Source organism: Cibotium barometz, chromosome 29 (assembly GCF_041138505.1).
Source record: "Cibotium barometz isolate CiBa-2024 chromosome 29, ASM4113850v1, whole genome shotgun sequence".
Classification (NCBI taxonomy): domain Eukaryota; kingdom Viridiplantae; phylum Streptophyta; class Polypodiopsida; order Cyatheales; family Cibotiaceae; genus Cibotium; species Cibotium barometz.
In genome coordinates this window covers 3,748,059-3,757,058 of record NC_141074.1, presented here as the reverse complement: position 1 = coordinate 3,757,058, position 9,000 = coordinate 3,748,059, and the positions used below count along the sequence as shown (strand labels likewise).

At 43.1% G+C, this 9,000-nt stretch overlaps 1 long non-coding RNA gene across 1 annotated transcript; it reads right to left on the bottom strand.

Annotated features, from left to right (window-relative positions):
- Positions 1 to 479: 479 nt before the first annotated feature.
- Positions 480 to 2,661, bottom strand: LOC147621744 (uncharacterized). Its single transcript, XR_015269709.1, has 4 exons — positions 1,770 to 2,661; positions 1,450 to 1,610; positions 985 to 1,309; positions 480 to 808 (listed from the first exon to the last, which is right to left on the bottom strand). It is a non-coding gene; the product is annotated as an uncharacterized LOC147621744 (long non-coding RNA).
- Positions 2,662 to 9,000: the final 6,339 nt, after the last annotated feature.

The window sequence follows — 9,000 nt, the reverse complement described above, 5'->3', positions numbered from 1 at the left end:
TAATACAACATGTTAAACAACTAGTAAATGACTGCATTTAAACAATCCTTAAAGTATGCAAAAAATCATATAGAAGTTAACATGTGCCAAAGTACACTCTCTAGTTAACATGTGCCAAAGTTAACATGTGCCAAAGTACAAAGAGTCCACTAATCTCTATTCACTACCCTTGCCAAAATTGACATGACAAATGTATTTAACTTCACAATCATCATGAGCTTTATGATTGGATTGGGAAATTTCCCAACCCCTACTAAGCTCAACAATTGAACTATCATTTATGAATGCCCGGATAATTCTTGATCTGCACAAGATCCACAAACACGACAACTGTGTATGGCCCTCATCTCCTATTTTCTCGATCATCCTTCCCATGATCCTTTAATGCTTGCTCTAAAGAGGCTACTTTCTCACAACAATACTTGTGAAGCTTCTCTTTCATTTTGGCCTTGTTACAACTAGATCAACGTATCCTTCTAGTTGAAGTACTGCCTCGGTCAACTGAACTTAAATATAAACATTCAGCATTACATATAAACATCCAGCACTATAGAGTGTAAAATATATAAGGCTACTTTGCTGTAAGCATAATGATAACACCTGAGAGCACGTTTTGATTCTACCGAGTCTTCCAAAAAGCAGGGTTCTTTCCATTATAACTTTGAAATTGAATTTACAACATTAGCTTGTTGACCTTGTTATGTTCACTCCTTGGCTCTCTCTTCAAAGAGAACCAAATCATATGATTTGAGATCTAGCTAGGACCCAAGATTATCATACTTTTTCTGAGCAGTAGCCGACTCGCTATCTGCAAAAAATACCTTGTGTAACATAATTGGATGACACCAACAACCTTAATATAGCAAACATGGTCTACTGACCTATTTTGAAAGACATCAGAAACAAGTAGTGACACATTGCTACAGCTTATTTAATGCAACATAGCTTACAAGCAAAAGGATCTCAAGGATAGGAAAGAGGTACCTCAGCTTCAACTTTTGAGTTGGCTTGATGTTTTCCTAGCTCAAACTCTGCCTTTGAAAGCCTTAAAGCTCCTTAAGGAGTTTACCACTTCCCCTTTATTGCAAAAATGGGAGCACTTGGAATTGAAGAAGCATAACAAGTTTCCATTGCATTAGAGCTTGAGGATGTAAAGAAAAGAAGCACATGAATGATGTCGTTTGTAACTGGTAGAGTGGTAAATGCAAGATCCAAGCAGTCACCGCATTACTATAAAAGAGAGGCTTGCCTTCAAATCATCATCATATCCAAGAAGTGAAATTGTTGGCCTTGCATTCCCACATCCAACCTGCACAATAAGAGGCAATATTCGGCTGTAACTTTTCTATAAATGAGTAATGCATGACACACATCAGCTCAACAACACATTCTTTTTCAGATACAGGCAGTAAAGACAGACAAGAAAAATCCCAGAATCAGTGAACTAACCAGTTTGGAAGCTATATCTTGTACTCTCGTTAGAATAGAATGGCTCTCTATCTTATTTAAGGGGATGATAGTGATTCTTTGTCTCAAATTTCCTTTCTCGAGTAGCAAATTTCTAGTTTGCTCAGAGTCAACAACAACATTGCACAGCTTTCCTCCAGCAACTACTTATTGCAACCAAGTTAGCAAATTAATGCATTAATGAGAAAAAGCAACAATAATCCCAAAGTAGAACAAATTGAGACAACATCAGTCACTAAACTAGAGTAAAGCTTTGTATCAAGAAACCACTAGCTCTTGCATAAAACATCATGCCAACAGACCTTGAGAGAAGTCACAGCAGAGATGTCTTTGACGTACAGTAGTTGTGCAACCACACCTTTGAACTTCGATCTTTCAAAATTCTTCATAGGGTCATTGTATTGGACGTGGATGTTACCTAACTGAGCTGCAATTTCTTTTACTTCAATCTTCAACCTCAAGATTGTTTCCGATTCTTCTCCTCTCATCTGATCCATAGAAAACTCGTTGCGTCTCTCTCTCTCTCTCTCTCTCTCTCTCTCTCTCTCTCTCTCTCTCTCTCTGTGCAAAAGAACCGGGCTTGTACCCTTTTTTACTACATAAGAACTGTGGTCAATACAAAGAGCAGTGGGGCTAAAACCCTGAAGATATACAATGTCAGGGGAAAAACCCTCCTGAGTACAGTATCTAAACCAAGATGATACAAGAGGGAATAGTAAATGGTGTAGAACGAACTCCTGAGGTGTCCTGTATCCTATACGAGCATCCACTATGACCACCAAGCAGCATCACTACGAATCAACTATACTGGTAATCTCTGAACTGGAAATCTCAATCGCTTAGAGTCTAGACTATCCTGATTCACTGTGCTCCATAAGCTCAACCTAGCCAGTAAGCAAGACACCAGTAGCTCACTGGATCATACCTCTGGCAAGGCAGGCCCAAACATACGGTACGTTCAATACAATACGAGTATGGTACGTGGTACGGTATGCCCTCCGAGTAAAAGTACGTAAAGTATGACAATAATTTATTATCTTGAAAAATGTATGCATGTACATATAGAATTTGGTAAACCTAAATTATTTACAATTCAAAAGAGTCGATATTATCATCTTAGCAAACATCAATAGTCATTCATAAATTCTGGACATTTCAACATTGAAGGTGTAGAGTGTATGTGTGAAAGAGAGTACTAATGGTCTGATACTCATGGTTTGGTAAGTACAAGTACGTACTTATGGAATGTATCGCTCAAATCCAAAAGTATGAGTACCAGACCTCTGCACTACACCACCCACTAAACAATACATCTGCACTGTGCCTCCGGCAACCCTGCAGGAAACCCCCCAAGAACCCAATCCGTGGCCAAAACTGAAACATGAGTAACCACACCCCATACCTGGGTTACAAAGCCCAAACCTTCCTAGTAGTAGGACAATGAATAAACAAATGCCCACTAGTTTCCATGTACGTGGTACAAAAGACACAGTGACCCAAAGCAATCTTTCGCTCCCAGAGATGTGATCCAACAGGAAGTCTATCCACAACCATCCGCCAAAGAAAGACCTTGCCTTGATATGGAACTTTAGAGTGTCATCCTCTATCCAAAGTATCTCTCCACCATGAGCGATTATGTCTCTTATTGCATTCTTTATTTGCCTTCTTTGTGACCCATGTTTTATCGTCAACAAGAAGGTGATACAACGCATTTGTGGACACATGCATAAGATCACCTTGCTTGCGTAACATCCAATCTGTCCATGGTTTGTCATTATCCAACTCTGGAAGAGCACCCAAACCACCCATTGTTTCCTGAATGGTGGACCATAAGTCACGATAAACCCTCAGCACACCAAAAAATTGTCCTAAACGGCAGAAGGAATACAAGCATTGTGCCGAGGGAAGAATGCCATCCTAACTTAGTCATCCAATTTAATTGCCTCCTATCATCTATCTTTCCATTCCAATTCACTACTCTCTCGAAGTAGCCAATATTTCAGCATGCAAGGAATTAAGCCGAGGCCCGGTCATCAGGTGGGCTCCAACGAGTACACTTCAAGACTTCCTGCCAAGATGCAGACAAGTGGGAAAGAAGCATGGACGAAGAAACCAAGCAAGACTGAGAAGCATTCAAAATGTCCCACTAGGATGCCTCAATATATGTGTATTCCCTTGAGAGATCCCTACCTTTGCAATGAGATATCGAGCCATAAGTACGAAGAAACATGGACGAAGAAACCAACCAAGACTAAGAAGCATTCAAAATGTCCCACCATGATGCCTCAATATATGCGTATTCCCTTGTGAGATCTCTACCTGTGCAATGAGATATCGAGCCATAAGTACCCATGGCTGATCCGGTTGTAGACACATGTTTTGAAGTAAAGACCATCGTCAAGCAGTAAGATGTATGCGAATATCCAATACAACTGTTCCACCCATTCATTTGGGTGTGGTCACTGATCCCAAGACACCCAAACTTGGCCCTATAAGTTCCCTTGTTTTTTCCTTAGCGTGAAACCTAGAGGCTCTATAAGACGTCCCAAACTCTTCTTAGACCAAGGCAAAAGTGGTAGGAAAAAGAGACCATACCAATCGTTATCACCTGTGCTACTTTGAGGCAAACATGAATCGGCCAGCAGCCTTGAGATTTGGAGTACATAAATTGTCATGAATGCTCCCCGAAATCCACTCCAGTAAGTCCACATGACCTTCCCTTCCCAACCAAGACCCTGAAGATCAACTTCAGTGCAACTCAAAAGGGCTTATTTACAAAAATTAATATGCAATCCAAATGCCCTACCATATAAAGACCATGCAGCCATAGCACGTGCCACATTGGCCTTATCTGCCCTCAAAAACATAAAGGAGTCATCTGCGAGAGCCTAACCAACAAGCTACTTATTATTGGGAAGATGGATCCCACCAACTACTTCTCCATCTATATCCAGCTGATCCACCAGCAATGATAGAATAGGATGTGTCACTGTTGCAAACAACAACAGGCTGAGGGGGCATCCCTGTAGTAATGAATCCCTGTAGTAATGACCTCGACAAGGTGATGGCATCTCTCTCTCTCTTGCGCCTAGATTTATCAATAGTCATAGATTTCCTTCTCCCGCCTGGTGCGATGGAAGAAGAGGACTTATCTCACCCAGTTTGAGCAGGATTCATACCAGCTATTTTTGAGCCAGGACTCCGGTGAGGCATGGAAACTTTTCCATGAGCACTCCCCTCCACTGGCTATCACATCCACTGAGACTTGGGGTGAGTATGCAGCATCTCTTTACACAGTTCCAGGATAGCGGCCTCTACCTGACCCTCCGAAGCCATGTCCGTAGACATGCACTTTCTTTACAGCTGAGATGGTAAAGAAAGCTATTGACAAGATGAGGACTAGGAGAGCATATGATCATGATGGATTGGTGGCGGAGCACTTTATGCGTGCCCGAGATATGCTGGCAGAACTTCTTGCAGTGATGTTCAATCGGGCCATGTGTGAGAGTTTTCCTGATACTTGGAGTATATTGTCCACTGTTGTGCCTATCTTCAAGGTAGGACCCCCAGTGACGCCTGGGAACTATCGCACCATTATGATTGGGCACACATTGGCCAAGTTGTATGCATCCATTCCTGAGAAGCAGCTGAGTAGATGGGCATAGAGAGCTCGCATACGGGCATCAGGACAAGCAGGTTTCAGGAAAGGCTTTTCTACTCTTGATCACATATTAACTCTTAGAGCTATTATTGAGGAGGGCAGATCACATGGTAAGAGGATTTACTGCACCTTTGTGGATTTCCGCAAAGCATTTGACACAGTTCCTAGGCTCGACTGATGCGAAGATTATAGGAGATGGGGGTACCCACAGAGTTGATTTGGGGGGTGATGGCCCTGTACAGGATAGTTGTGGGGCAGGTCCGTACTCTCGAGGGTGTATCTGAGCTTTTTCAATCCACTATTGGGGTGAAGCAGGGATGCCCACTCTCCCCTACTTTGTTTGGTATGTATGTGGATGAGGTTTTAGATTACATTTAGAGGGGAAGTGACAGAGTGCAGTTAGCAGGGACATGGATCCCATTGCTACTATATGCAGATGATATTGTGCCACCAGAGGGGATGCAGTGACATTTAGATACATTGCGCATATTTGCTAGTGATAGTGGCTTGTTGGTGAACCTTGGAAAGACCAAGGTGTTGTGAACACCACACCACAATGGGTCAAGCATTCTGCCCCGACCTTTGCATATGGTCAGGAGACGGTGGAATTTACAGATGCATATACTTACCTTGGAGTGGTCTTTAGTGGCTATGTGCTTTCTTTGAGGAGAGCAGCAGAGACTAGATTGATGAGAGCATATGCAGCTCTGGGGATATTGGAGAGGATGTGTTCACAGGTCCAGTTCAGGAACCTCAAACAAAGCTCTGGCTTTTTGACACTTTGGTCACATCAGCTATGCTCTATGGGGTGCAGATATGGGGGCCATTAGTGGACCATCATAGTTGGGCTGGCAGTATTGATGGATGGAAATGCATGGAGAGGCCTCTTGTCTCTATGATTTCTCGGATGGAAATGCATGGAGAGGCCTCTTGTCTCTATGATTTCTCGGATGGAAATGCATGGAGAGGCCTCTTGTCTCTATGATTTCTCGGATGATTAGGGCCAAGGCCTCTGTACGGCATAAGATTCTTTGTGAGGAGCTTGCTGCCCCTCCGCTGGTCATCGAGGCACTTACTAGATCTGTTTCCTTTATACATTCTATTTGGGGCCATCCTAGAGACAGATATGCCCGCCTAACTTTGGAGTCCTCTTGATAGCTTGCCTCACATGAAACATCTTGTTGGTATGCACAGGTGATAGCTTGGTTTCAGTTGCATGGTTTCGACATGGAGAGACTACCCCCTTTCCAATACTCGTTGGATGCACCCTGCTTGTCTCTCACACAGACTGAGATTACTCGGCTTATCAGACACGACCTGATCCAGTTAGACACTAGGAAGACATGGATATATCCGAGGTGTGAGTTGGGCACAAATATGGCTTTCTATAGAGAGCATCTTCTTGAGCTTATAGAGGGTGGTTTTGTGACCAGACCTGCCTACATGGATACTCATCTATCCCATGGGTTACGATGTGTTATTGGACAGATGCGCACATCATCACATCAGCTAGAGATTGAGACTGGCAGATTTAGGCTAGGATTTGCCAACTATGCCACATAGAGCTAGAGACAGAGCTACATCACATTTGTCATTGTCGAGTATACTATGAGGTACGAGGCCGTTTCCATTGCCTATTCACAGAGGGTTTTGGACCACTGGCTAGAGTCATGAGATATCAAGATAAGAGATGCCTTGGTCTATTTTTACTGGAGTTGCGCAGACATAGGGAGGGTCTCTTGAGGAGACCAGACAGCAGGAGACACTCACAAAGGGAGATCACTGATTTCTTTGGGCCACATACTCAGCTTTTAGATGAGCAGGCATTACAATAGACTTCAGAGTCTACCTATACCAGGGGTATTTTGACTGACAGGCGAGCTTGGGAGATCCAGACGACCGCGACTACGAAGGTCGTCACAACATCAATTAAGGTTGCATCGAAAGGTCCAAACTATCTTGGCACGACATGGGAGATGTCCAGTTAGAGCACTCACTATGGAGGACATGGAGGATATTCGCCAACGACCGATGCGGGACATCTTAAGACCATGATTTTTCAACGAGTTTTCAGCGTCTTAGCCTCTCATCTCATTTCAATTCATCTCGGATTTTCACTTGAGATTTAAGTTTTTTCAGATTTCAGATTTTAGATTTTTCAGATTTCAGATTCTTAGATTCTCGTATTTTTTGAAATTTCAGATTTCAGATTTTAGAATTTCAGAATTTCAGAATTTCAGATTTTAGATTTCTTTATTAGCACACAGACGTTGTACCAGATTCACCAGCTGTAGAACTTTTTTTTTGGTCTCATAGGTCATTTTGGCCTTCTAAAGACGTTAATATATCATTTCATTTCTCTCTCTCTCTCTCTCTCTCTCTCTCTCTCTCTCTCTCTCACACACACACACACACACACACACACCAAGAGGCTACAAGATACATACATTGCGATATGCTATTTCCCTTCTGCCTACTTGAGGTATGCACAGCAAGGTGAGTCACCATATATGCCATTGTATGAGGACATCATACTCTTTGCTAACTTGGGAGACATACTTTTAGTGGGGGACTTTAGTACTCGTACAGGCAATGAGCAATTAGCACTATATGACACAAAGGAGCCTATGTATAGGGAGCTTGTAGTAGATGAGGTGGGCATACAGAGACATCGCAAGATATGGGTGAGATCACAGAGTATGGGACACATCTATTGGCTTTGGGGAGTGCCCATGGATTACTCATTTATAATGGTTTTTCACAATGGCCAAGAGCTGGTGCTTTTACATGTTGGAATAACAAGAGGGGTGCTAGTACAGTGGACTACCTAATGGGATCCCCTACATTGATACCAGATATACAAAGTTTCTCTATCTCTGAGAGGCCGACTGGGGTGGCAGCAGATCATGCATATTTATGCTTTGCAGTGGCATGTAGGAACCCCTCTGGCTACCCTAGATACCATTTCACACGAGAGGCTACTGGAGTTTATTGTAGTGCAGCCTATGATGGTTTTTCCACTCTTGATTCATACAGCCTTTAGAGGAGCTTACGAGAAGCTTTAGAGAGGTGCTACAGACTTCAGCAGCATATGCTTTCCCATTTACTATTGCTGCCTCCAAGCCCTTGAGCAGTGTTGTTCCTCAAAATAGTTGGTACAATGACAAGTTCCGACAAACCCATAATCATCTACAGAGAGAGGTTTCCCTCGGAGCATGCACACACAAACAAGCGAGAACACTCTTCTGTCGCCTTGTGCGAAAGAAGCCTAGCAAATCTAGAGGCAGAGATGTACCAACTATTCTTGGGTGAGGATAGCAAAAAGGGCTTGGAAAATGTTCCAAGAGCTATAGCCACCTACACTCTTTACGGCACCTAAGATTTGGCATGAGTATGCGAGGTCCTTGTGTGATGTACCTAGACAGCCCCCCACCCCTCTCCCGCCACACCCCCGACCCGATGACTATAATTTCTTTACTTTGTGGATGGTGCTAGATGTGACTCATAGACTACACATGGGAAGGGCAAGGGACCATGATAGTCTAGCAACAAAAAAATTCTCATATGCACGAGATACTCTGGCACTGATCCTCGTGCACATGTTTAATAGAGCTACATGTGAAGGTTTTCCAGCTAGTTGGACAGATAACACTATTGTGCCACTGCTTAAAAGCGGGGATCCTATTATGCCATGCACAATCATGATTGGCCATTATCTGGCTAAGATATACAGAACCATCTTGGACCACTAGATGAGCTGGTGGGTAGAGAGGCATGGACATAGAGCAGTTGGACAAGCTAGTTTTAGGAGGGAATACAGCACTTTGCATCACACTCACCCTTAGAGCTCTCATTGAGGAGGGACAAGCACG